The sequence below is a fragment of the Malaclemys terrapin genome, chromosome 19, assembly GCF_027887155.1.
Source record: "Malaclemys terrapin pileata isolate rMalTer1 chromosome 19, rMalTer1.hap1, whole genome shotgun sequence".
Taxonomy (NCBI): domain Eukaryota; kingdom Metazoa; phylum Chordata; order Testudines; family Emydidae; genus Malaclemys; species Malaclemys terrapin.
The window spans coordinates 22,231,761-22,255,822 of record NC_071523.1 but is presented as its reverse complement, the minus strand read 5'-3'; the positions used below and the strand labels follow the sequence as shown (position 1 = coordinate 22,255,822).

At 42.4% G+C, this 24,062-nt stretch overlaps 1 protein-coding gene across 7 annotated transcripts in view; it reads right to left on the bottom strand.

Moving 5' to 3' along the window:
• The window catches only part of CAMTA1 (calmodulin binding transcription activator 1), a 668,552-nt gene extending 651,195 nt beyond the window's left edge, over window positions 1-17,357 (bottom strand). For all 7 annotated transcript variants that reach the window (XM_054008960.1, XM_054008956.1, XM_054008958.1 and 4 more), the window contains exon 1: window positions 17,294-17,357. The gene's annotated coding sequence lies outside the window, so the exon portion shown is untranslated. The remainder of the gene's footprint in view (window positions 1-17,293) is intronic.
• Window positions 17,358-24,062: the final 6,705 nt, after the last annotated feature.

Sequence of the window (24,062 nt, the reverse complement as noted above, 5' to 3'; positions counted from 1 at the left end):
CAAAACTCTATTCCCAACTCAAGATTCTGCGTGCATGTTTACAAAGCAACTAGAGTACAATTTAATTTAATTTACAGATAGAGATACCATCTTTACGGTAAATGTTACACTTTCTAAACCATTCATTGCATAAAAGCCCATTTATCCACATTTCTGACACAACACACGCCTTAGAATGGAATCTGTGCGTCCTGATCACTCTTGGCTAATCATAGGAGAATGGAGAATAACTCAGATGCTTGGCTGCAATCATCAGCATTCAAATTTCAGAGCCAGATTTCTTGGAATAAAAACATTGCAAATAAATAACCTCAATAAAAGTGTTTTGGTTTTTTTAATCATCCGTGTTTTGCAGGTCATTAGGATGCAACAAGCAGCCGCAGCCACTCTCCCTGTATGGTACATTTCTGATGTACACAATATATTGGTAAAGTGAGAGAATATCATTAAAGGTTAATTATGAGCAACTTAAAGGTTATTTTTGCATATCTCACCTCCTGGACAAAAGCTGCTTCTTCATTACCATACTAGAATATAAATTAAACTGTAAAGAATTTCAAATGCCACAAAGTCTTTAATTTTATTAGCATGTTAAATACCATGAACAAATACAAGTTTTCTTGGTCCTCCTGCAATTTTCAGACTTTCCTTGGAGAAAAGCTTTTCTCTGTAAACTCGATGAGTTTCCGATATTGGGAAAGAGAAACCCTCTCCTCGGTTTTTCATATGCTCCCATTTCTTTATTATTTGTTTTAATCCAAGAGCATTAACTCTTTTTAGGCATTTAGAGATCTAGTTCTAGCAGTCATGTTTCACCACAACCATCATTCAGAATATAAGGAGAAGTCTCCTCACATTCATCTCTTCATTCTCACCAGGTCAGAAACAGCCAATGTCTTATTCAGATGAGCTCTATTGAATCCCTGATAACTAGGGCCCTACTAAATTCACAGCCATGAAAAGTGGGTCACGGATGGTGAAATCTGGTCTCCCACCGTGAAATCTGGTCTTTTGTATGCTATACAGATTTTGCAGGGGACACCAGCCTCTCTCAAGTTGGGGGTCCTGACCCAAAAGGGAGTTGTAGGGAAATCAAGATAATTTTAGGGGTGTCATACTATTGCCACTCTTACTTCTGCATGGATTTCAGAGCTGGGCATGAAGAGAGCGGCAGCTGTGGGCTGGGTACCCAGCTCTGAAGGCAGTGCCCTGCCAGTAGCAATGCAGAAGTAAGAGTGGCAATGCCATACCATGCCATTCTTACTTCTGCGCTGCTGCTGGTGGCAGATCTGCCCAGGGCTGCCCAGAGGATTCAGGGAGCCAGGGGTCTTTGGTGGCGCCGCCAAATTGCTGCTGAAGACCCGGAGCAGAAGCAGCTCTGGGGGCCCCGGCCCCGCAAGAGTTTTCCGGGGCCCCCAGAGCGAGTAAAGGACCCCGCTCCAGGGGCCCCCAAAAACTCTCATGGGGGCCCCTGCGGGGCCTGGGGCAAATTGCCCCACTTGCCCCCCCCCCCCCCGCCCGGGCAGCCCTGGCTCTGCCTTCAGAGCTGGGCTTCTGGCCAGCAGCTGCCGCTCTCCAGCTGCTCAGCCCTGAAGGCAGCGCTGCCACCAGCAGCAGCACAGAAGTCAGGGTAGCAGTACTGCAACCCCCGCACACAATAACCTTGTGACGACCCCCCCCCCCAACTCCTTTTGAGGTCAGGACCCCTAAAATTACAACACCATGAAATTTCAGATTTAAATAGCTGAAAGAATGAAATTTACTATTTTAAAAATCCTATGACCGTGAAATTGACCAAAATGGACCATGAATTTGGTAGGGCCCTACTGATAACACACACATCATACACAGCAGCCTTTGAATCTTGCCAAGTTCAATCAGAACCAGTCCAAGTTCTGAATTTCAATTTTGTCCAAATGGAACAGTATAATTTTTTCATTGACATCTATTGATGGGAGAGCTTACCAAGCCTCAGTGAAAGCAGACACCAGTTTACTGAATAATTAATTGGTACATGTTGTTAGATAAACTCTTTTTCTGATGATTCCACATTTTCTAGGGTTCTCCATTTCCAAAGGAAGGATGGGGTTGAAACTGCAGAGCTGCTTGCTACAGATAATATTGACAGCTGCCGCGCCCATCCGCACCAGCATGGTGTCTGGGCTCCGATTTGCTGCCTATGTGCAGAGGCAGACAGGGACTAAGGACGTTGTTGTTGGGAGTGGGCTGCAAAGAAGCACAAGAACATGAGCCTCCATGGCCTGGTACCCTGGAGGATTTCAAACAAGGAGGACAGCAGGTTGGACCAGTCAGCTCGTCCCTCTTCTAAACGTAATGACCCAGCCATGCCCATCAGTGGCTGCCTGGGTTTTTTGGGATACAACCCACCCCACTTGCTCCCACTGAAGAAGTCATCAGGTAGGGGAGACAACATGAGGCCCAACCCTTATGTTTTCCTCTGGGATAAAGTGTGTCTGTATCTGCAATATTAGGAAAACAGGATGGGTGAAGTTAATATTCTGTTTCTGAACAGTAAAAGCACACTCATGAGCAGCTGTACCCATTAACTGGTATGAAAAGCAGAGTGAACTGCCTTACACAGCACTTCAGACAAAGACGAAAATATCCGCATTTGCACCAATTAAATCCCATCCTTTTAGGATACATAGATATCTTATTCTCCTGCTAAGTTTGCAGGTATTGTCTATAACAATGATGCCATTCTTCTGAGTTACTAGTTAAATATTAAATAAAACAAGCTCTCCGGTAGCACAAGCTCTCACCTGCTGTCTTGCTGAATAATTCATGGCAAACATATTTGAATGAAATAGTTGAAGACAATGAACTGATCTGGGTCAGGCATCCTGACTGCTCTAGCAATTCTGCTATTAGGTCATTTTAAAACAAAAGAGATGAGCTGTTGAAAGGATTAATTATTGGCTTTTCAACTCTTCTGGACCACGGTGGCTAAAAATCATTACAAATCAATGGCTATTAAACCATCTCAGTACAGTTTATCCTCTTCAAGGGGAAAAAAAGACCTGGAAATACAAAACAATATGAAAAAAGGGTCAAGATCTTAAAAGTTAAGATGAGTAGTGCCGTATGAAGCAGGGATGGTGTCAAGCACTATCCCAAGTACAAAAGAAATTGACTGCACACGTATTTCCTGAGCTAAACACAGATATGCAGTTTGTGTCGTTTCATAAAATAAAAACAAAAATTCTAGCAGCACAAGCAGAAAAGCAGCTTTTACAGCCTATGTAGGTGGGTGGGGCAAGAACAGATTTGAGGAAAGGCTGACGACCCCAACCCCTTTAACACGTTAGGTGTAGGAGAGAATACGGCTCTTTATAGCCCTAGCTAATGTATCTAAGAGGCTTTAGTTAGTTTCCAACAATATTTTGATGAGCAATAACCAGAGCAGGACTTTGGATACAAAGCTACACATTTTAACCTCTCTGCTTCCTTCTCACCCCTTCCTAGATCTCTCACCTCTATGCCACCATGTGCCCTTACAAAACCACACATGCTAAATTCCTTGCACAATGAACTCTATTTTCTTGCTGCTTAGGAAAGTCACTAAGGGGAAAACCACCCATGTTGTAAAAGATACAAAAAGAAAGGACTCAGCACAATGCAGCAAATGAAGAGTTTAAAAGCAGATTGTCTCAGCAACTGCTGGAGAGTGAGAAACTCACAATCGGCATCTCTGTCCATGTGTAGAAGAACTTCTCATTAAGAGTAAGAGGGAGCCCTCTTCTGAATAATACATTAGGTGTCACTCTTCTCTTAGGATTTTTTAGAGTGGTAACACTTGCATCATTCCTGGCCACTGCATAACTGTGAAGGTCTTAATAAATCAACTCAAATACCTGGCTATATGTTTGGGGATCCCCGCTCTATGCGCAAAGTTTGGGACCACATTATACTGCACCTCACTGACAAACACAAAACAGCTGTGTGAATGCAATGCAAAGGTGGAATTTCGAACTGATTGGGAGTTTTCCATCAGGAAATTCACTTCCTGCAAAATTTAAATTTTCTGTAGGAAAATTTCAGTTCTTCCTTGGAAAATCATTTGTAGTTCTGCAGCTCCCCCCCCCCCCCTCCCCATACACTTCCCGGCATCCTGCTAAGCAAGCTGTTGGGGAGCCGAGGAAGCATATTTCACTTAGAAAACAGCGAAACGTCCCAGCTGGAAGCAAGTTTTGATGTTTCCAAAATATTGCAGAAATTTAGATCCAGGTAAAATTTCAAGTTTTTGTTTTTTTTATCCCAATTTGGGATAGAAAATTTTCCCAAAATCTCAAAAATGTTCACAGAACTGAAATGCCATTTTCCAGCCAGCTATAGGGGAAATAGCAAGCATTCAAATGTCAGGAAATTCCAAAAGTTGTTTCCATGATAGTTGACTCAGGAGCCCCCAATGCTGGCCAGTAAATTAGTGCAGAATGCCACTGGCTTTTTATTACGTGGGCCTATGTGCCAAGAGTGCTTTATACTAATGCTTTGTGGCCTGTCCTGGCTGCCAACTGGTCTCTGGAATTTAAAGTGGTAATTTGGCTGCATATAGACCTGCCTACAGGGTCTGAGACCTTCCTGCCTTGGAACCACCCCTCACCCTCTGCCATACTACTCCAGCTGCAATCAGTGGAAGCAGCCAAGTTAAGAGCCCCCGAATTAATAAATTGAGAGAGCCACTGGCAGGGTGTTTTGCATGAAGGACCCTGTGCACTGTAATGTGCATTGAGCTTTTCACAATAAAAAAAGATTTAAAAAATAAACAAAGTATAAACCACACTTTTTTTTTTATTATTTAAAAATAATCAACTCAGCTAATTGAGAAAATTTCAACATATCCCCAGTGCAATAAAATACAAGCTCTTCAGCACAGACTGCACTAGAGAGCTGTGCTTGCAAGGTAATGACCTTAACACTGTAAATTAATTCTAAAGCACAATTGTTTTCAATCTTCATTTAAAACCAACCTTAGTTAATCTTGCTTTTAATGATATAGGAAATGGAAATTCCCATAATAAAATAAGTTATGAATATTTATTACCCTATTTTTACCTGAAAATTGAATAATTCATCAATTAACTTTACTATTAATTATTCAATACAAAATTAATATACTGCAAAATTCTAACATTTTAGAACCCCATGGCACTTTCTGATAAAAACTAATAGCAGAAATATAATGTGATTATGTAATGTGTATGTATGGGGTAGTGTAACCACACACACACACACACTAGTATCTCTGGCTAAGGTTGCTTTCTTGCCTTCCCTCTAAATATAGGAACAGACGTGGGAGCCAGGGACTATGTACGCTGGATGAGCCGCATTCCTCCCCTAGGGAATTTGGCTGCCTGTCTCCCGGGGCAGCCTACAGACATTTCAAAAATTCATAAACTCACAACTAAGGAAGTTCCAAGACACAAAATGTTCATTAAGCTAGAATGAAGGTCAAGGGAAAGAAATAGGACTTCAATCAAAACCAACCTTAAATACTCAGAAAATTGAGAGATTAAGTTAGACTGAATGAAATCCAAATATTTGAAATAGGGACATTCAGTTAGAGGACTCATCCTTAGCTCTGTCCTCATAGCAATGCTCAGAAAAACCAGAAACCCTGAGACAGCCCTATCAATCGGTATCAACGAGCTTCATCTCTTTAGTAACCAGTAAAGTGAGAGTCCCTCTTTCTTAGTCCTATAGCAGTTGTGCAGATTCCTGTCCTCTTTGAATATTTTTCTGTGGCTTCTACATGCTGTAATGTTATAAATTATTAGTCCTACAAATCACTTAATGAGGGCCATTGTTTCCCACTTTTCTTTGAGATTCCAACAATTGTCCATGTGCCACAGTGTCAGAGCTAGCACATCTGCAAAGAGAAATCAAAGCCCTTACAGGAAAAGAGACGATGGCTAGACAGCAACAGAGCACTAGAGATGTGTGGGCACAGAGCCAGTTAGAAAGCCAATGTTCTGCCATGCACACACAGGCTGGACAAGTACAGTTAGTGTCTTCTCCACCTTCGAGACAGGAGCAGCTACAGACTACAGCTTCCTTCAAGCCATTATGAAAACAAAGATGCCAAAGGAAAGATGGGCCTTCTGAAAGTCCTAGGCCCAATAATAAACACCTTACAAAGAGCGTGTGGAAGAAAGGAAGGAAGAGGAGGAAATAGGAGCTTTGCATTGCTACAGAGAGAGAAAATCAATGTTGTTTGGGAGGTTAGAGTTATGGTAGTTCCTTAAACTCTGGATTTCCCTACTTTCAAATGATAGGTTTATTTTAAAATTTAATCTTGTCTCTTAGGAAATGAAGTGTCTAGTGACTGTTTTCTTAACTACCATGTTCTTCCCCTTACTTTACTTACTTGCAGCAAAATTCTATGTCTGGGATAACATAGGGACAGTGGGAGTCTTGCCTGGGAGAGGACTGCAAGGTTTTCCTGTGAGAACACGCTCAATGCAGCAGCATCTGCTAATCACCATCTTTCACATGTTCAGGGTGCACTCGGCTGTCCCCTGCCCCTCTGCTTGGAGGTTCTGGCTTCGCTGTGGGTTAGGAGCCCAGCTGGCCTCTGTTGAGGAGCACAATGCAAGGCTCCTTTCTCCATCTCCCCAACCCCTCGAGTGCCCATGCAATGCTCAGGTCCGGCCTAGCCCACCCAACGCAGGACAGCTGCTATTTCACCATGGTGTCGTCACTCGTGGGGGGGAATAATCCATTTCACATTGCTTTGTGCGTTTGTGCCTAGAGGCAGTTTTGTTGAAAAGGAAACTATGACATTGTCTTGCCCTGCTACCTCTCAATCTTATCGAGGGCTAGTACCTTCCTCTTCAGCCTCGGCACAAGCCCGTAGTCTACACATGGAATTGAATTTCACAGCAAACCTGAAAGCTCTAGAGTCTGCAAAATAACTGGGGGAGGGGAGGAGAGAAACAATGACTCTAAAGTGTTTTAAATCATGAAAAGTGATTTCAAACCAGTCTCTGTAATACACAATCCCTATGGCTTGCTTTGGCTACTGGAGTCACCAGAGAAACGCAGAGTCAAACTAGGCCCTTCCGAGGCTTTGTCTACACTGACAATTGAACAACAAAAGAGATTAAAAAAAAAAACCCACACACACACACACACACACCACACACTCCCGAAAGACAAAAGTTTTGCCAACAACACGCGCCGGTGTGAACAGCGCTTTGTCGGCAGGAGCGCTTTCCTGCCAACAAAGCTAACTCGACTCGTTGGGGGTGGAAGTTTGTCGGCAGGAGAGACAAACAGCAACTACATTGCGTGACTTTTAGCGGCACGGCTGTAGCAACACGACGGTGTTGCTAAAAGCTGCGTAGTGTAGACATAGCCTGAGACTCCCATCTGAATAACGCAGGAAGAAGTGCTATTTATTTTCCCACTTCCTGGCTGAGGGTTTGATTAGGGCTTTGGCTTGAATTCTCTTGAAAACCGGATCACATCTAATTAGCTCACAGATCAACAGCAACACAATCCCTTCAAACCCCAATAAGCATTGCAAAACCCAATCTCTCTGGCCCAGTCAACTCCTTAAGAGGTCATCCCCCAACCAAAATGCAAAGCCACTTGTAACAGTACTGGCCCCCACACCATGCGACCTTGTCTAACTGCAACCCATGCAGTGTGAAAAACAGACACACACAGATCAGGGATTTTGTTCCTTTGGTAGATTGTGGACAGTGCTGTATCTCAGGGACAGCTCATCCAGTTGGTATGGCAATTATTCACCTTAAAGGCCATCTCTCACTCAGGCCCTGAGCCCCTTTTATTCCAGTTCCCTACTGTATCCCTCATTTTCAGGCCTCTTCTCATGCAGTTCCTGATGCCTGAATATCCTCACTGATCCTCAATGGCACATTTCCTCCATAACCTCCTTCATAAACCTCCCAAAAGCTCTCTCCTTCCTGCTTTCCCTCCAAAAATGACATTTTGCATAAGACTCCCTTTCCCAATGTTCTATTTCCCTGCATTGGGTCTTTCATGTAAAGCAAAATTCAAAGGGCTGGCATGGGGCCTATGCACCACTTAAATCCCACAGAAACCCTGGAATTTCACCTTTAGATTATAAACACTTACGGGCAGGGATCATGGCTCCATGTTCTCTGTACAGCTCTGTGCACTATATAAAAGTGTGAAATAAAAATTCAGCCCTCAACTACTTCTGAACAGTCGGAAATTATAAATTGTTCATGTGCGCATGCATGTACGTGAGAAATGCACATTCTCCATTTCCAACAACACTTTACAAACCAGACCAGGCCTTATTTAATGTATTTATTTGTTATGAACTGAGTCTTGCAAACTTTTTGATTTATGAGGTCAGAATTTATCAATAGGAAACACTACACACTCTACTGTCCTTGTCTATTAAATGAAAAGCTATGCTTGTTTTCCTAACCCAGCAGAGGGAAATTAAAATGCTAAAAATAAACCAGCAGGTAGCAGAAGTAAAACTAAATTACCACAAATAGATAGCGACACTGTATGTAAATTGCTATTGATTTGTATGAGTACATTGTAACTGAACATTTTTAGTTTCAGAAATATTAATCACTGCCAAGTCTCACTGCCTAGAAATGCCAGACGCCACCTTCCTGGGTTGAGAATCTCCAACTGGGATTTCCCCCTTCCTTCCCCGCCTCCCCCCCCCCCCCTTTCATTAGTGCAGAGTACAGCTCACCACAGCACCAACCATTTATAAGGAAATGCTTTAAAAAAAAAATACAGCTATTTTTGTGAGTATCAGAGCCAAAGCACAATTGTTTTGCATTATCTCTGAGCCTGCCCTGCCCACCACACTCCCAGTCACATCCCAATATCAGAATGTCTTTCAAGTGGTAGTAATGAAAATAAGACTTGGGATGGCGAGATGCCACATAAAGAGGGCAAAGAAAAATGGGGGGGGGGCAATTTTGCAACTTGCAGGGCATTAACGGAACACTCAGCTCCCAAATGGGACGTTCACATCGGTAATTCAGCAAGTAACTGACTGTTGTAGGTGCCTACAATGTTAAGTGTCCATATATGGGACATTTACATCTTCTAAAGGTGCTTAGATTTAGAAATCAGGGCGTGTCTGTCTGGAATTGTGCCTCAGTCAAGCAGTTTGGTGTCTACTATTTCTTTGCAATCCAGCTGTGTGACTGTGCTCTCTCTGGGCTTGCTGACAAGGGGGTGAAGCAACATCCAGGAGCTAATGAGTGAAATCTCCACCCAGAAACAGGACTGTGAGGCACTGAAAGAACTACACAAGAATGCAAATCCCACTACAGCCATTTCCTTCAGGATTACCAGAGTCTCAGCAAGGGAAATCCTCAACATGACAGTCAGCAGAGCTAGCAAAAGGAAGTGCCTTTAATTCAGGAAGAATAGGCTGGTGTTCGAAGACCCCTCCTTTCTAGCCTTCAGTCATTATGCTTCTGCATGGTAGGAATTTAAATATCTAGAGAGACACAAAGAGGCTTTTCAAGGAGGCAGATTGTTTCCAGAGGAAGGAATGCCCCTCTTAATTCCCGATCAATGTCTTTGATCATAGCAAACACACCAAGGTGCAATGATAAGACATGCGTGCCCAATGAGTAAGAAAAGTAGGTTTGTGTAGAATACTCAGGGGGGAAAAAATATTCAAAGCACAGCCACTTCCAATGAGACTTGGCATTAGCTGAGTTTCAGCAGCCTGCTTGTTTAAATCATACATTCTCTCTCACGGGCTAGAGGGGCAGCAAGAAACCTAACTCCCGCAGAAGTGAAATGGCCAAGCATACACTGTGTAACTGAAAAGCAGACTTTGCCAGAACTTTTAAACTGGCTCTGAAATTAATTTTCAGCTTTTGCTACAATGGCATATTCTCAGACTGCCAAAGCGATCACTTGGAATTGGAATGTGGAGCCATTCAGGCGGGTTTGAGACTTCACCAATGATTGTAGGTTTTATGTCATAACAAGAATTTGCAAGACATACCAACAAAATCCTCTAACACTGTACTATGTAACCAGGATATGACCGTATTAATTGCACAGCAGGCCCCTAATGCAGTACAACAAAAAGATCACCCATAATTGTCAAGAGTGGCTGTATTCCCAGAGTAGTTGGTGTAAGTTTTTCTACAATTACTTTTACTCCCATCCTCTTCTCTGCACCAAATGTTTGAGCAGTGTGTTTATTGAAGGGCTTCTCTACACAGGGACACTCGGGAAAATTAATCCAAATTTATTAAAGGTGAGAATCTAAAGTGGATTCAGCACATTGCATTAAAACCCTGTGTGGACACACACATTCAGAATTAAAGCGGTCTTAATTTGGTTAAACTAGGAAGACATTTGCAGGATCCCAGTATTAGATGCGCTGTAATGACTGTAATTTCATTCTGTATCACCTGTTTTATCTCTGTAGCCCATTGTAACACCTAGGCCTGAATTTGCAGAAATACTCTAGGTTTCAATCATGACCACCGTCCATGCAGAGTTCTGGAGGTACCTAACAGCATATCTGAACACATGGATCAGCACAGGATCGGTCATATTGTCTTTGAAAAATTAAGTAGTGTTACAAGTTAAGGACAGTGTTAAGTACAAATGTTACAGGCAGTTAAAACAGGTCTACCTGAAATCATCCTCTCAGCAGTCCTCACCTGTCAGGCAGCTAGTTCGGTCAGGAAACTCTAATTTGATATAATTTGATTTTTCTAATTTATGTGACCACAATCCATTCGAACATGCCCAGTGATCTGCTGACTAACACCTGCTGTTCAGAGTTTCACTTAATTCACAAGAGGGAGGCGACTCAGAGCTAAGTTTTCTTGAGGAATCTGTATTTTATATTGTTGTGCTGAAAAGTTGATGCACATTTTTCAAAGTCTAGCCACATCTAGGACTTAAAAGTCTGAGATAAAGACAAATGGAGATACCTGTACTCTGAAAATCCTCTTCTTGTAAGCTTAGGTCAGACTCCTTTTTCTGTTTAATCACTTCAATTGATTTTTATATTATAAAAAACATAAAATAAGTAATATCATCAAGCAAAGAAAAAGTGGTTAACATAATGCTACAAAATGTAGCATGAAAGAGATAAATAACCCTGCATCAAAGCACAGATGTAGATGGTAAAATCTATATTTATCACTTGCAAGAAGAGACACTATTTAATTCTCAATCAAATTGTAGTCCTTATAGAGAAACTGATCTAGTGGACTGAACAGCTAACTCCAGTGCACGGAGCATGGGTCTGCAACTCCTGCAATTCTAATCCCCACTCTACCAATGTCCCATTGGTTTGAGCCTGTGGTAAGTCATTTAACCGCTCTGTGCCTCAGTTTCCTCATGCTGGAAACAAGGGTAATACTAAGAGCTGGTTGGGAACTTTTGAACTACACTTTTTTCATGGAAATGAAAACTTTTCATGGAATCATATCAGTTCTGGGTTGAGGAAAGTTTTGTTAGGATGAAATTTGTGGTCAAAATCAGAGAGAGAAAGAGACTGTCTGAGAACAGTCAACAGCCTAGTGGTCAGGCAGATGCACATTCGAGTCACTGGTCTAAATCAGACAGAGCAAAGACTTGAACTTCGATCTCTCACATGAGCACCCTGACCACGAGACTATAAAGTCAGTCTTTTACACACACTCTTCCCCATTCCTTCCCCCTATCTCCCTACCCCCCATTGGAGCTGTTCTGATTTGTATAAATAGTCATTGGGCCATGAGGGAGAGAGAGATTATAAGAGTTAATCTGGTTGTAGGGGCACTTACCTGGGCTGTAGGAGACCCAAGTTCAAGTTCTTGTGCCAAATCAGGAAGAGCTACTGGTTTCATTAGGAAGGTTTCGCAGGCGAAGCATGGGACCCCTGGTCAACAACCGAGACTCACCCCAGAACAACCAATAGCCCAGTAGCTAGGGCACTCACCAGGGACGTGAGAGATTTGAAGCCGGTGATGTTATGAGGGTTAAAGTTTTTAACGTGCTTTGAAAATGAAAAAAATCAGTAGTTATAGAATGTATTGAGGGAGAAACCAAGATTGTTTGTGTCTGGAAAATCCATTGTGCCACTGAAAACCAGGGTGCCTTTCACAATGAAAATAATTTTATTCCATTTCCTATGGGAATGTTTGGTAATTTTCCATGATTTGCATTTAAATCTTGAAGCATCAAAGATTTTATTAGTGCTACATTACTGTCGAACTTTATTAATTCTCACTAATGACTAGAAGACCCATTGTGGATTAGTTGGCAAATTAACAAGTAAGCAAGCAAATATGATTACAAGAAAACATCAAGGTTACTACATCACCAAATGTACTTTGTTAATTTATGTTTATACATTGTTTAGTTTTAACTAATTAGTTATAATAATCTCCAGTATGTTTATTAGCATATTTTGCAAAAATAACAGTCTTCGTTCTACAAAACCAAATAACTACAGTGCTGTCCAACATTTAATCTTTATTGAGCACTAGAAAGTCACTTTACTAGGAGATTTGTGAAATTCATAGATTCATACGTTCAAAAAAAAATAAAATCAGGTGTGTCTGACACTTTGGAAGATTTCTCATTGCTTCTTCGGTCATTATGATTCTGTTAATAGACGTGCATAAGGCACTTTCTTACCCATAGATTACAGAGATAGTATACAAATATTAGGATATCCATGCGCACCATTTCTTTGTAAACATGGGAACTCAGTTGTTCTAATTTATTAATACCCTTATTATAGGGTAATTCAGTGAATTATTAAATGGAAAATATTAAGCCATGTTGAAATTCCAGGCATGTAGATACTGCCTGAAACCTAGAACCACTCCCTCTTCTGCCAGCCTGTATATTAGTGCAGTAGAATTATTTCTTCCCAGGCCAACCCTCATTCAACACATTTCAGCCAGAGCAATCGCCCCAGCCGTGAAAGAAGCGTTAGGTTTCCATTATAAACACGCCCTTCGTTCTAGTGTCAGACAGCAGAGCTGTGCTACCCCGTGAAAAGGACAAACTGGCACGGCACCTTCCTAAGTCATTCACATGCATATTTCAAATTACCTCTGCACATTCCCTTCTGAACAGACAACATTAGCTGGAGCCAACTCTGCAAAGGGTCTCATCTCTGCCATTCACAACATCCCATTACTGACCTTTCAGGATGAATATTAGTTTGCAATTAGCTCTTGTCATGTGACATTATTGTATTGTAATGAAATATTGTCATCAATATTCAACACACAAGGGCTTAACCCTATGATCTTGAACTCCAGCCTTCAGTTACACCACTGAACGTGACACATCATGGCCAAGGACCTGCAGAGGACACCAAGTTACTCTCTTCTTGATGCACACATGACTCAGCCTGCAGTTTGGAACCTGCACTCCACACTTCTCATAGGGAAAATATCCAACAGACAACTTTTTGTGGACAGAAAACTACTTTTGCAGAAGTGTCATTCCCAGCCCCTTTCCTCCCACTAAAGAAACATTATAGCACCCCATTACTGAATCACAAACAGCCGGCTCCCAAGCCCCTCTTTACAATGAGGATGCAATAAGGACTATTTGTGTTGTTAGACCATCAGAAAGCAGCACAGACAAGGGTCAACCCCTTCCTGAAACTTACATACCCAACATCTCTATGAGCGCCGACGACAGCGATTCATTTCCATAGCGATTCCTCAGCTCACACTATGTATCATTTCATTAAGAAACTCTAAGTGTCAGTTGTGCAATTCATTTTTATTAATTTCTAAGATGAAATTAGCAGCACCTGCAGCAGCAAACGAAGAATGGGGAATGTTCCGGTTCAGTGCTGGATCGATGTCATTAATTCTTTAATACCAAGAGGCCTGTTTGTATGAACTCAGCATTTAACTGCACCAATTAATTTCAATATTAAAAAAATTTCAAAATGAACTCAACAACTAATTTAAAAAGGTCCTTGAACAGCCGTTGCAACTTTCCTCCTCATGGGACATTATGCTTTCAAGTATAAATACACAGGAGCAGGATATTGTAATATTAATAGGAAAATTGCTATTTTCATGCATTGCCTTTAGCAAACTAAACAAACCCTTAAAGTCTTAAAAACATTTCTACAAACACATGCATATTTCTGATGTATTTAATGGTGCTGTATATATCCCGACTCTGCTTAATATGCTTTCTGACCACTCAACAGACTGAGTTGGCAAAGCATAAAGAGACGTCTTTTTGCATTAATTCTATAACTCAAGCTCCTAGGTCAGAAAACAGCTTTTCCAAATGCAATCGTTTTACCTATTGATCTAAAGCCAATGGGTGGAATGAGACAAACTGTTTACACAGCCCCAAGAAAAAGGTGGCAGCACCCAGAGACTGCAGATTGAGATGCCTGTCACTAGTGATAAAATATAGACCCCCAGCTAGGCTGGAGAGGTGTGTGTGACACTCTGCACCCCAGGGGAGCACCCTGTAACCCCCATATTCATCATTCATAATTGTGATATTGCAACTAAAGCATGCCATGTAAGGAATATGGAAAAGGTTATGATCTGCTGAAACCCACTGTTCCATATAAATATGTATATCATTAATACATATGAAGTTATGAGATTTGTGTTGTTTGGTTGTCACTAAAATATGCTGTGGGTTTGGAAAGTGCCCAGGTACTAGCTCCCCCAAAGACAATAGCAAGGAAAGTAACCAACGCCCAATCGGGTGTCAACCAACCATCAACAGCCATTGTCCAGCAAGGGAGCTACAATGCAATGACTCACCTGCACAAGGTCACGCCAGGGGAATTGTTCAATCCAGCCTGGAGACTCAGCAATACCCACCAGACGTGCTTGGACTTGTGTTCTCCAAGCATATGGACTTAGGGTATAAAACAGAATACAGTGGCCCCATGCTTGGCCTTTTCTCCTGCCCTCATCGATGCTGCAAGCAACAAGGACACTCAGAAGACTGAAGACTCCAACAGAGGAGACTGGCCCAGGTTTCAAAGGTGAAACATGTGTCCTATGAACTTCAATATCCAGTGGGGTGAGAAAAACTGCTTAATCTAGATGTTGCCCAGTCTAATAGGGTTGAGAGTTTAGACTGTGCGCTTATATTTTGGTAACCATTCTACTTTTTGCCCCTCACTTATAATCACTTAGAATCTATCCTTTGTAATCAGTAAACTTGTTTTACTGTTTATCTTTACCAGTGTGTTTGCATGAATTGCTTGGTAAATTTACTCAGGTTTAGGCTGGTGTATATCCACTTTCCATTGATGAAGTGGTGAACCAATTAATAAACTTGCATTGCTTAAGAAAGGGTCTTGAGCAGTGCAAGATGGTATATTATTATTTTATTCCTGAGGTACAAGGCTGGGAGGATTTGGCTGGTGCCTTTCTCTGTGTGATTCATGAGTGGCTCTTGGAACATTCATGCAATCTAGCTGGGTGTGGGGCTCCACATGCAGTTGTACTGAGTGGTAACAGCACCTGGAGGGGTTTGCTGCTTGTCACTAGCAAAGCATTGTGAGAGACAGCCCAGGCTGGAGAGTTAAGAGCATAGAGGTCCCACAGTCCCAGGCTGCACCCCAGGGATCCTATCACAGTGTGCACCTAAAGTTCCTTGAAAGCAAGAACCTGAACTATCAACTGTTGTAGTAATACATTTGAGTCTGGTGGAACTGGGTGTATCACCTGTAAAAGCAATAACATATGAAATCTCTCACCTCTCAATCCTAACGCACACCCCATTTTGATAACTATTAATGAAGAACTTGTTTAATAATGTAAGAGGATGTTAAGGCAGCTTGAATGCTAGAGAAATGGGGGTGGAGAATGTCCTAAGCTTAACAGAAGTTGTTTTCTAACTTCCCAAAGAAAGCCACCCTTCTCTTTTCTTTAACTGCTCTTCTACCATCCTCCTTTGTCTAAATCTTCCCCTCAGCTGTGAGCTATTAAACATTCAGCAAGTTAATTTGTACTATTTGTTACGGTCAATAACCATTCTTGTATCTTACTATAATTTCTGCCCCTACTAATTACAAAGGAATATGATGCCAAACCAAGCAACAAACGATCAAAGATTCATCTTGTGCTGTGTCTGCTGTACCTCGCTCTGCATTTGCATTTCTTGGGGACATCCCCAATTGGGGATGGAAAAGGTACTCTCTGGCTTTACAGTACCCTCTTGTCTGCATTAAGCATTGTCTTTGCTCTCCAGGCAGTTGTTAGCACATTGAACTGCAGAGGCCAGAAGTAGGAAAGCCTCACTTCCAGCTACTCTGGCCTCCTCCCAGGAAAAGCACTAGAGCTTCTTGTATTATTTTGGGGCAGGTCTTGCCTGAACTACAACATTGAATACAACAAAAATGTGTTCTCACACCAGTGATCCAACAGCCTAGTTGTGAACAGGTGTGAAAATGCACTGGGTTTCTCCCAACTACACAGCAAGAAAAACAGAACTTCAGATGCCTGCTGAGCTAACCCTCTTCTGACTAATAAACCCTTGCTCCATTCATTGTTAATGAGAAAGATGCTGTAATTTAGAAAATAAAAATGTGGTTTTAGATAACACCCCAGAACTTTATACACTCTCTGTAAGCACAAGTTCCTTTTCTTGTTTTCAGTCGCAAGTAGTGTAACTTCATGTCTCAACATAATAAAATGATCATCAGGATTCCACCACAGGAAAACATCTGCAGTCTTTAATTTATTGTCTCAGTTCCCAGCGGGTTGCAGAAGTTAAACATTTATGGCAGTTAGAAGAATACATGACATTTACTGCTTAATAAACTGCAAACATGCCTGTTAATTTGGCTTATTGGGATCTCCTTGCCGCCAGACACTTAACCCCAACAAGAAACATGCCAAAATACAAACAAAACTTAGAGTCTGCATTTTAAACAGGAAAAGTGAAAAGGAATTTTTTTTTTTTTTTTTTTTTTTAGTTTCTGGCTAACAGATTAGTGACAGTAGGGAGCATTGTCAAGATAAATAGCCTACAACCTTCACTCAACAAAGCCTTTTAAATGCATTTATCTGAAAGGATACAATTAAATGTTAAATCATCAGGTTAAAACTTTTACCTGTCAAGATTGCAGGTGGTCTGTTTTTAATCAATCTGATTTCATTCAATAAAACACTCATTAAGTCAATTAATGAGACTTCAGTGTCACAAGCTATCAAGCATGACTTGGAGTTTTCACTTTGTGCCCAATGAATTGATTAGCAAGTCAAGTCATCAGTGAAAATAAATCAATGTACATTTTCACAAGCTGCAATATTAGCAATGTTACCTTGTTTTAGGGGAAGTCGTTAGCCATTCTTCATGCTTTTCAAATGTTATTAAATAAGCTGCAATTTCCTGAAAAAGAAAAATGTGCAAAAAAGAATTAACTTGCATAGTAGTTTTGGAGACTTGAAAGTTTCACAGAACAGAACTTCTCTAAATCTGCTCCACCCTGAAGTAGGATACTTTCGATCCCGCCTTTGCTGCTAAATCCTGGACTTTAAATCCAGTTTGAAACGTCTTCTGTGTACCACTTGGCATGCTATAATGATGAAAGCCTTTGGCTGGAAAGGGCAAGTCTATATAGTTAGGACCAAAATATTTCAGTCCTTAAACAGAAAACATGAGAAATGGCTTCCTACCCCAAATACCATTCATTTAACAACAGAAGCAGGCAACAGGTCTTCACTTAGTCACAGTCACAACCTTCTCTGTTAGGAAGGCCTCTGCCAGAGACAGAGCCATCTTTTAAGTCTTTCATCCAGGCAGGAGAAGTTATATTTTGCCAGCTTGGATTCTAAGACCCAAGCCCCCAAAGCCAAACTGTGTAAAGATTAAAAGGAAAAAGGAGAAATACATTAACCTTTCCCTACACAGAGAAAGCTCTGATAACTTCATCTACTGTGCAGCTCCTCTGAGCTAAGTCAGAAAGCTAAGGGCACGATGGTGAAAACATGGGCACCCAAAGGTAAATTAAATATTTATACACACAACATCACTGCAGATAGAATTATGGATTTATTAATAATTTCCATGAAAAGCCAGTGGGTGACATCACCATAAGTCATTGCTCCCACCTGCAGGCATGATACGGCCCATTACTTCCAGATGAGAACTGATTTGCTCACAGGAAATTGGCAGAGTCTGTAAATTAAATTAAGATGGTGCTGGTATATGTGTTTCATAAACTTCAAATTACTACAAAACACCAAATCAACTTCCTTAAGCCTGATAAAAAGCTGCTGAATAGGAATGATGATCAGTTTTCAATTAGAAGACGCAAAGCACCGCACCAGAGTTGGAGTTATGCACACGTGCATTGTATGGAGAGGAAGACACTAGACTGAGCTCACAGCATCTCCACATAGCCCTGGATTAGTCACTCCCCACCTTCAGATGTGACGTACCAGACCATTCCTCTCCTGGTTTGTCAGAACATAGGAATTGCCGTATTGGATCAGACCAGGCTCCATCAATGCAGCGGAAGGTGTAAGAAACCCCCTAGTGGACAATTATGCAATATCCTGCCCGTAGAAGACGTTTCTTCATAACCTTGTCTGTTAGTAGATGGTTTACGTCTTGGAAATAGGTTTTATCTTAGTACGCCTGATACAATTTTGGATCATCTCATTGTCTTATAAGTATTTAATCCTTTTTAGAATCTTGCTTAACTCTTGAATTCTATATCCTGTGACAGAGTTCAACAGGTTGATTATGCAATGTGTAAAATCTCCTTTTATTATTTTTAAATCTGTTGCTCACAAAATGCAGGCTGTTCTTGCCATTGGTCAGGTGACTGAGCAGGGAAGATGTTAAGATGATTTAGGAAGGGAAGAAGTGTTTCTGGGCAGCCCTTTAGAGGGAGCAGGTTCACAGCCTCAGCTCAGAGGATGCTACAGACTAAAGCAAGGAATGAAGCATTCTGTGAGGGAATATGCTGGGCAACACTTCATCCCTCATTATTTACAACTGTAGCATACTGGCAGTAGCAATGCTAGAGTGAACATTAGAACTGCTGAGTGTGTAGACTCATTACGGGGACCTGCATGTGGCCAGACAACCCTCCAGAAAGAGCCTGTCATGCTCTAACTCAGTACAAAAGCCTCTCCTCAGCAAGTATTACTCCAGCAGAAGAGACTGCAGAAGTCCCGTTCATTTGGCTTTCACCCAGACAGAGCACGCCCCACCCTAAGCACACCACACCAGGATGCACATTCCAGTGCCTGCCCATCACTGCCACCCTCAACAGATAGTATAACTCCTCATATATCAGTGTCATTAAACCATCCAGAGAACAATCCAGCCACTGTGGAACAATTCCATCCTAAAGAGGCAAGCACTCTACTAGATTTGTACAAATCTCTCTAATCGGTGATTGCTCCTGAGCTAAAAGTAGAAGATGGCAGAACTCCCATTTCCCACATACTGGCTGTAGCACTCTGCCTCTGGGCATATGTCAAAATTATGTCTGAATATCTAAGACCGTCTAGATTCCTACAGACAGACAAGGTGGGTGAGGTAATATCTTTTATTGGACCAACTTCTGTTGGTGAGAGAGACAGTCTTTCAAGCTACCCAGAGCTCTTCTTCAGGCCTGGGAAAGGTACTCAGGGTATCACAGCAAAATACAAGGTGGAACAGATTGTTTAGCATAAGTAGTTAACACATATTTCAAGAGACCATTCAAGGTCTGTTGGGAACCAGCACATCCCACATTACCGTTGTAAAAATTTCCAAGAACTTGAGAGAGAAAAACACAAACTGCTCCAACGCAGGAGGTTCTGCATGAAAGCAGCTTTGCTTTGGCATTTCTTCCCCAGTGTCTCATGCCTATAGCCTCTACCCCACACTATTTGCATTAGAACTGTGTTTAATAATTATAATTTGCATAAAATTGTGTGCAATGTTATTCCCAATGCGTAGAATAGAAACAGGACCATTGTTGGCTACACTCATGATTTTACAGCAAGTCTTGCAATATTTTGGTGTGTTTCTTAAAGCCCCAGCTCCTGGAATCATGTGAATGAGAGAGAATCTTAGCATTCATTTAAAATAGAAGAAGAATATTCTAGCCCACATGCTTGGATTTGGAAATGCTGCAGGACACAAATACCTCACCAAAAAAGAGAGAAACTATGTCTGGCAGGGAGGCTGGGTGTGAGGGAGGATCCAACCTCTCTCAGCTGTGAGCTCCTGTCCAACCACCAGCAGGTGCGGAGACTACCAAACATGGAGCCCCGTCTGGGTTGGGACTGTAATGGGGGTTTATAGAGCAGCAATGACTCAGATTAGCAGGGCTAGTGAGGTGACTGAGCAGGGAAGATGTTCAGATGATTTACACATTTCAAACAGAAAAGGGAAAAGGGCATGGTGTTGGAATGGGGCTAATGGGGTTCGCTCTGATGAATGTGCTCTCCCTCGGCACAGCTTTATAGGCCAGATATAACTCCTAAGGGTCAATCTTCCGATTGGGGTGGTGCAGAAGGGTTACATGACTCACCCCGGACAGACCGAAGCTTAGAATCCAGGAGATGCTTGTGTCCTGGACTCAGGCCACGTCTCTCTCTCACAACCCTCATAATATATTTCTTATTCACACAAGTTAAACCAGTTTCCCCAAACAGATTTGCAGTGCAGGATACTGCACATCCCAATGCATGAACAGCTTCAGGAATAAGTCTGAGTAGCTGCTGGACTGAGGGTCAGGAGAACTGTGTTCTGCTCCCACCTCCAAAACTGACTTGCTGTGTCACTTTGGGCAAGTCGTCTTTCTTCATCTGTGAATTGGGAGTAACACCTCCACATGCCTGTTTCTGAAGAGCAATGTGAGATATATGGACCAAAAGCACTATCTGTATGAGGTATTGTTATATGGGATCCCAGTCAGAGCCTCTCATTCTACAGCAGCCACTGGTTGCTTAAAGCGGGTGTCCATTTCAGCTTGGTGAGATAGAAGCATGGGCATTGGCAACAGGGCAAGGAAGTCCAGCTGCCATTTTTAGCATGTCACTTGTGCTATCAATAATCAAAGAGAAAAACAGCAGCACCCAGACAAGATCTGTCCCTAATATTGACATTGCAGGGCACACTCCCCTCAAAGTAACCCACAGGATTCTCTGATTGTTAGCACTGGCCTCCTTCCCAAGTAACAAACCCAGCTCAAACATACTTCATAGTGTCTGGGAAACCGATAGGGCTGGTGTGTAAAGTGAGCTAGAATGAACAAGGCAAAATAACATGAAGGCAAAGACACTTTATCTTTGCATCATTTAATCTCCACGGCTTGGATTCAAATCCCAACCAGCCACAAGAACATTTTTATTTTAGCTTTTTGTTATAAATTATGTCAATGCCTCCCTGCTTGCTGATTGATAGGCTGCGCTGCATGAGAGACTGTTTAATTCAGCACAGAGCTGTATCCTGGGTATAACTACCGTACCGGTAAAGGCTCAAACCACTCAATTCAGGTCAGGCTGCAGAAAAAGCTGCAGATGTCTTTTCAGAGATATTCTAATGATCACTGCTGTTCCTGCCAGCCCAATACAGGATGTGCTACAACAAGTTTAGAGGGATATTTTTTACTCCTGTTTCTTTAAATTATATTGGCAGCATTAGGAAAGGGACTGATGATGATTCACACAGAATGAAGACGTGACCAGCACATGCAGGTTCATAAATCCCCACTCTGCCTGGAGCCGAGTGAGGAGAAATCTAACTAAACCACAAGAGCGAAGGTCAGGCTGTGTTACCTGCCATAAATCAAGTCGGCCACTAGGTGTCAAGCTGGCTCTACCACAAACACACCCAGGAGAACATTTCCTTGTGGGTAAATAAGGGGAGTCTTAAAGATAGTTGCTCTGAAGTAACAAGAACTCTCTCACGACTCCCTGCCTTTCCCAGCTAGGCCTGGAGGTGCCTGGCTGCTCCTGAGCCCCAAGTGACCTGTCTTCGCCTTCCATCTCCCTTCCTCGAGCTCCTGGGTCTTCTGTTCACTGCACGGGTGCAGCATCACCTGCTGCACAGCCATCAGCCCGGTCAGGTCGCTGATCACTCCCTTAGGGGTGAGACAACTGCAAATAGGAACTGGCTGCCTGAGTCACCAACCCCAGCCTGGACGGAGAGCTTCGCATTCCTATGGTTAGGGGCTGCCTAGACATTCTCTGGCCTCACATCAGGGCGTAACTCTGTACAGTGTTCAGAGATACAGGACACTACATGAAACATGCTGGAGTCTGGAGTCTCCTCCTGGCTGTGACCCAGCCACGCTACTACCACCGTGTCTGCCTCCCACAGCCACATTCTGCTCTGCCTGCCGCATGGAGAATCCACAGCTCGGGCAGCCATTCTGGACCCTAAACACATGCTGTCTTCAAAACCCACACACTTCCTGGCTCAGCTTCCCACGGTGTCTTTGGTCTCACATAAGCACCTCATGGGGGCCACAGATTAAAAACACTTACAGAAGGCACGACTGATACACTGTTAACAGCAGCCTCTACAGTGATCCTTTTGATTCCCATCGTCTGGAGCTGCTTTCAATGGAAAAAAAAGAGGGCGGCTGCCACTTACTAATTACAACAGTTCAATATGACAGAAGCAGCATCAAAAATTAGTATTTAAAAAGGGCCTTTGCATAGGAACAAATGTGACAGCAAAGAATTTTTCATGGATATACACAGCGCAAGTATTACAGCTTTTCACGGGCTGGATGCAAGCACCGGGTTCTCTCAAATGGTGCCTCTAGGTCTCACCATGCCCCAAAACTCTAACCTGCGCTAGTCCGATGAACGTCTCAGCTGCACGATGACAGAACTGCACATGAAAATGTATGAAATAACCTCAACTATTTACAGAACAGTGAGACGCAAGGCTCGACTGTGACAAGTAAAAAGCTGGAAATCCCATTAAGGATTTGTCTTAAAGTCGCACAAACCGGGAAGGTCATAAGCACAACTCCCATGGAAAAGGAGAGGGTTCACAGTATAGTATTTGCATAATTAGGCTGTCCAAAAATACCACACAAAAATAAGATATTCCCCCCTGGAATCCAGCTTTGGCAACATGAAGTGTTAGCAAGCGTGCGACCAGTAATGTTCTCTCATTAATGACCCATATTCAGGGCAACATGTTGACCTACGCACCCAGCCAATCCAGCTGCTCCTATTTTTCTTGGCAAACTATTCAGCACTAGACAATGTGAAAATGAAATGTTGTTTAAGCAAAGTTTGACCCCAAATCCATTAGAGTCAGTGTAAGGCAGGGGCAGCCATATTCTCCAACTTTGCTTTAGCGCAAAGCCACTGTGAAAATCTGCTGTAGCCAACTCTGCCTACAGTTCACAATGATACAGCTTCCAATGCTGTCTTGTGCCCAGTGCTTAATTTGTAATGACAGAAGTGCCGGGGCTGAAGCAAATTTTTTTACTTTCATAACTGATGCGGCAGGCCCAGAGGGGCCGGGGCTCTGAACCGCCGGGCCCAGAGGAGCCGGGCAGCCCTGGCACAAATAAAACACTGCTTGTGCCAACACAACCACTCTAGTATGCTCTTGTGCAGGTACTTTTCTGCCTCACAGGGAAGTTGGAAGAATAAACTATTTATTACATTAAGTACTTTGCTGTGGTAGTGATGACCAGCATTGGGAACCTTATACGTAAATGTGGAGCTCATTATGTAAGTTTCACACCAAAAGTGAGCTGTTCAGTCCGTCCAATGTTCCCTAGAGAGCCTGCAATCCAACATAGCGTGGGGTAACGTCCCTCTGGCACCCCATCCACAAGGATGCACTCAGAAGTGTTTACTGCTGCAGCTCTATGTCAATTGATAATCTCTCTCTAAAAACAAACAACTAAGTCTCCGTCAGCTCTAGGTGTTTCTTCTCAGGGAGATTTGGATAGCAGTAGCTAGACAGAAAAGGTCAGTAAAGCCGGATTGAATGTTGTATTGCCTCAAATTAGACTCAAACATTTGTAGTTTATTCTCCAGTGCTTTTGTAATAAAAGTGTCTACAGTCTATACAATCCAGAATATTATGTACACACAAAAATAGGTCTTTCG